Genomic DNA, 6,000 nt, shown 5'->3' on the forward strand with positions numbered 1-6,000 from the left:
CTCTCACTACTCCTGTGGAGACACCATCAATACTAACATTGTTCAGGATGCATACTCTTGCTGTACAAGTTCGTGAATCATCTCAATTATGAACCGTGAATCAATGCCAGGATTAACTCCTGTCTCAAATACTGATTTTGTATGTTCAAAATCTGGCACAAGGGGAGTGTGGCAGAAGCCAGACATTTTCTGCATGTGAGATAAACACCCATTGTAAAATTTGAAGAGCTTTACTGTTGGTGTTTAATGAGTTAAATCTGATACAAAATTCGTTTACATTTGAAAAATATTGAACACTGAAATGATATTGACCAATGGATAGCCATCTGATACATGTAAATCTTCTACTACAATACTGACAACACTCTGCTATGAAGTGCTGTGCCGAGAAAGAATATAATGGCACAGTCCAGTAAAAATTCAGACATCTTACCTGGCAACTTAGGAAGCAGAGGAAAGCAGGCCAAGCTGCAGTAATAGAGTGACATTTCGTTTTGGGGAGACGGTTGATATTGTAATTATGTCCAGATTATGGAACAGATTGCTGCATACCATATGAGCTGGGCTGTCTGAGAAGCCTATGGAGCAAAATATCTTAGGAGGGAGGTGCTGTCATTCTGTTTACCATAAACAATTAAGCAAGAAAGTGTAACTCAGATGAAATAGCAGTATGCTGATGCTACGAAATACAGCAGCGAGAGTGACTGGAAAGTAAAGTTGGGTCATCATGGAGCGTTCAGGAAAGCTGAGCAGACGGACAAAGCAGATCAGATGCATGACGAACACATAGCAGCCTCCCACAAGAACTACTCATTTCCAGTACAGTTATTCATTCTGCAGCAGAGCAGGCTGGAGGAGCAACCTATGTCAGTATGCTGTTTACTTGTCAAGCTGTCTATGTGATTCTGTGGAACAGCAGGACCCATTGTGGAGACTGATGTCGTTTAGTGCAAGTTGCATAGAAGTAGTGTAGATGTAGATTGATGACATGCTCCAGTAAGTGCATGTCAGAGGGTTCTTTGAACCATGTTCACATTTTTTCTCTACCGTTCCACTCTCCAGCTGCATGTAGGAAAGACAAACACTTAAGAGAGTTCAGTTTCCACATGGATACATTTAAGTTGTTAGAATTGTTGAATTGAAATTTCTCCGTACTTACATAGGTGTCAACCAAATATTTCCACATTTCTACGTAAATCTAGCTTCAATGAAAAAAGTGTTTGTTTAAATGGTTGCCATGACAATTATCATATCAGTGATTTTCTCTCCGCTTCACCTCCCCCCTCCACCCATTTCACGATATTACAAAATGAAGTGTCCTTCTTTAAACTTTTTCAGTGTACTCAATTAGTCTTATCTGATAAGGATCCCATAAACCACAAGAATACGTTGGTGTCTACTAAATGTTCTAGCAATAAAATGCAGTCTTTGGCTTGGCTTCTAAACAACATTATCATTTCAATTTAAGTTGTTTGTAACTCAAAAGCCTACATATCTAGTAGAACAGACTACCTTTTATATTTATGTGGTTTCCTGTGTAGTTGAAATTTAACAGATTTATTTTGGTACTTATGTGAATGACCTCACACTTTTTATTTATTTATCTTTTTTTTTTGGGGGGGGGGGGGGGTGGTATCACATTTCCATTCTTCACACCATACAGATATTAAGATTAAATAATTTTGCAATTGATTTTAATACTGTGATGTCTTCCTTGGATGGCAAATATCAGTATCAGCTGCAAACAATTTCAAAAGGAGTCCTCCTAAGCCATTTATATAGCTTGCCTCGAGTGAGAGAATGGCCCATTATCCATGGGATATGTGCAGCTGGTGGCAATGCTCTTCCTTCCCATTGCCCCATAAAGTCTTAGGCAGGCTGATGGGCAAAGCTGGTTGGGACCAGTGAGAGTCTACTGCATTTTTCAGAGCTCTGCAGTCTTCTAAGAACCAAGCTTCAATAATGCAGAATAAGTTTTAATTTCTTCCTGTTACTAGATAGAATTGATCAGACTAGGAGATGCATGTATTTAATTCAGATGTTTGCCACATTTCTTTATATGAGCTATGACCGTCGAGTCCAAACACTACATTGGTTGTTTAATTCAATACGTACCTGAGCCAAAATGATCTAACAGTGTTTCCATGTTCACTAACCTCACTGATACATGGAATATAAGTGACCAGTCAATTTTCTAAGAAATCATCGCTCATATGAAACATGTCCAGTGAGAATCATCTTACTGCCTCATTTGTGAATTTTATGTAGATTCATTTTAAGCAAGGAAAGTATGCAGATATTTTCGCAAAGGTTCCAATGATACCATTCAGGAGTATGTAGGTCTAATATTTTAGATTTTATCATGTGTTGAGTGATAATGGCCAAAAACAGAACAAATTTCTTTGTGTCCATACATCAGCACCAGCAGCTTGACCAGTGTACATTTTGAAACCTTTATATCGTGATTATGGACTGCTTTGTAGATCATCGCTCAGTTCTTTCTTGAAAGAGCAGAATGTAAAGTTAATCAGAGCTCAATCAGTAAGGAATTCACTTTGTGAATAGAAAGTTTGGAAGATTCTTCAATAATTATTATAAACCAGAATATAGGTGAAAAATTTTTCAATAACTTATACTCCTGCTATTCCCAATTCTTGTCACATATATGATGTAAGAAGCTGTTGTAATCATGAAAATGGTAAGTTTGTTTTGTTATGGGAAGGTCACTTATTAAATTAGCAATTTCCCATTGATCATGACATTAACTTTGAGATCAAGTCGCATGGCATTCATGTTGGATAATGTGATACTGATGCAAGTATCTGTTGTGTGACAATAATTCATTGTCTATTAATTCTCAGAGCACGAGTGACAGAACAGCATTCGGGCATCTCAAGTGTGCACGCGACAACTGGATGTATCTTAGTGTTGCAGACTGAATGCCAAAAACACAAAAGTTAATCAAACTAGATGAAAGGTTAAAAGCCATGATCTGTCATACCAAATGGGAGGGGTAGGCACCAAAGTGTTCAAACCTGTGCAGTATAAATGAAAGATGAGACATGAAGGTAGGTAATACTTCACATACCAAGCCTGCACAGAATATACCCAGTAACTGAGGCACACTTTCAAAGTGTCGGCTGCATAGGACTGACAGGTCTGGTGCCATTACACAGCCGGAGCTGATGCTGCTGCCACTCGCCTCAGACAGCGTGTACTGGGTGGGTGCTTCTGCCACTGTGCTGGAGTGTAGAAAAGTCAATCATTGCACTTTATCAAAAATAACAGTTCTGTGTCTTGATACTGTTTCACTAATGCCCGTGGGTGTCAGATGAGAATCCACTCACCACACCTGGTGTGATGGTTGGACAGCCTCCTGAACCCAGCCAGCCCTCTGAGCCCAAGTGATCAATTTTTTTACGGTGTGAGTAGCATGGCTATATACTTCAGCAACTCTGCAATGGAGCAGTAGTATTGCATGTGCAAAGGAGCAGTAATGTAACAGGAGCCCATTAAGATTTTGTAGCCATCAAAGAGTGTTGGCAAGCTGAGCCGGTACAGGGAAAAGCCTCACTGAATATCATTAGCTGCAACAGGATTTATAGGCATGGTAATTTGGTGCCTCTTTGTTTTGGATAAATTCACTGACAGTGTATCAGTATTTATTCATGATTTGAAAGCTGCCCTTAACTAACCATATACAATCATATCTCATCAGGCCGGTTTGCAAATTTAAGGTGGAATGGTAACTCAAAGATACACATAATGTACCTTGAGAGATAGATTAAGGAACAGGCATCTGAACAGATTATTAAAAGGCTTTACCAACTGTATTGCAAACGGTTGAGTTGGACACTTTCTAGAGAACAGCTGAATGGTTTGTCACTGAAATGAAATCAATCAGTAGATGCATTTTCAGACATAATTACGAAGGTCAATACACAATCCTAAGCATTAAGGTAAAACGCCAAAACTGATAAGATTTATTCTGGTGGAGGCTAGACCCTGGATGTATTTTTTACGAGCATTTCCAGGCAATATGTTGCAACTACATGATATAGGTTGTGTGGAGTAAGAGACAATGATGTGGTGTCATTGAGATCAACATGGCTCAGTTTCATTGTTGGTGTATGAAATTTTCAGGACCAGATGTAATTACTGCCACTCATTGCTGATGGGTACTGTGTTGCCCCATATCCAGAAAATGCAGATCAAGGACAACAGTCCAGATGCAAACGACCACTGCTAGTGTGACATTGTCACAAGTTTCAAGTATAATGCAGGTGATACCAAATACACTGCAGATGTGTCCACTGAAGTTCAGTTTGCACAGTATTTTACCAACAGATACAGAATTGATAGTCTTGGTGACCTATCAAGTGAGATGATGAGTGCTGTGGAGCTGTTGGAATCCACTAAAGAGATGAATACATTGTATATTTTCTGCGTGGTAATATAGCAAGCGTAAGATAATAGATCGAGCTTGTATAGTCGCGAGGTGTGTGGATAACTTCAGTTCAGATGAGGTCTGTCTGCCAGGGAATTAAACTTGGACATCCTGCGGGATGATGATTAGGTATGTCAAGAGGAGACAGTCCCACGCAGACTGTCAATCCATCAACATCACATGAAGAGGTGATTCACTTTGTGCAGACAGACAGAACAGTGGTCAAAACTTTACTGTGATGACTTAGACCTTTTTAAATTGTGGTGGACCATTACCAGCAACAACAGCTATGCAATGTATGATACCAGTGGGTAGTGATGGACAAATTCATGGGAAACCATACAGACTCCTGAAAGATCTACAGCCAATAATGTAAGAATTGCTCGAGCAATAGGTTGCTTATGGGATTATTGAATGTAATGATAATCTGCATGGTGCATCTGTTTTAATTGTTTCCCAAAAAAGTCATCAATTGGAACAAGGAAGTATAGCTTTTGATTATACAGGAGACCCTGGCCATCATCTATGGTTTAATGTACTTAAATTGTTACTGGCATGGAAGAAATTATTAAGATGTGACAGACCATGCTGCATTGAAGTGGTTTCTAGGATTAAAACACTCTTCAATTAGATAACCACCAGTAAGCAGAAAGGCTGGAGTACTGTGAGCAATGACTAAGAGCACTACAGAGTGAAAGAAGGAACTTTTGCTAACACTGACAGCCAAATTTAGGGAGCAACCACAGTCTGTGACACACAGAGGCTTGTTGCGCAGAATGACTGTGGACCATGCGTGGTGGTACCTGCAGCTTTCTAGGAAAGCACTAATGCAAGCATATGACAATTTTTCGGTAGATCATGGAGGTTGGCCAAGGACCAGAAGCAGGAGCCGGATTTTAGAAATGGTATGATGTCCTCCTCCTTGCCGTGTCCGGCGACAGTGACTCCGTCAGTCTTCTCGGTCCTTGTTGTGGTAGGCTCGGATGTGGCTCGCGAATCCGAATTTCGCTTTGAATATCATGTTGCATGGAGCACAGTGAAGTTGACCAGCAGAGTTGTAAGTATACGTGTAGACAGGCTTGAGCTGAGATTTTCGGAGCTCTCTTTTAGCATCCAGGTCCATTACACGCTTTTGCTCGAATTGTTCGATTCTCTTATGTACAGTTGATCGCCACTCCGATCAGCGCAATGCTAGCTCCTCCCAACGGTTGCTTGGGATGCCACAGGCTGCAAGGTGGCGTTTAATGGTGTCTTTATATCGCAGGTGTTGACCACCTTTCCTCCTCTTCCCGCACGAGAGCTGCGAGTAGAACACCACTTTAGGTAGCCTACTGTCATCCATGCGTACTATGTGACCACTCCATCTCAGTTGATGTTTCATTATTAAAGCTTCAATACCAGCCAGTTTCACGCGGCGCAAAATCTCCGTGTTTGGGACACGGTCTTCCCATTTGATGCGCAGAATTGATCTCAGACATCGAAGATGAAATTTATCTAGCTTCTTAATGTCAGCTTTGTAACAGCACCAGGTTTCCGAGGCATAGAGTAAGGTG

The sequence above is a fragment of the Schistocerca americana genome, unplaced genomic scaffold, assembly GCF_021461395.2.
Source record: "Schistocerca americana isolate TAMUIC-IGC-003095 unplaced genomic scaffold, iqSchAmer2.1 HiC_scaffold_14, whole genome shotgun sequence".
NCBI classification, from domain to species: Eukaryota; Metazoa; Arthropoda; class Insecta; order Orthoptera; family Acrididae; genus Schistocerca; species Schistocerca americana.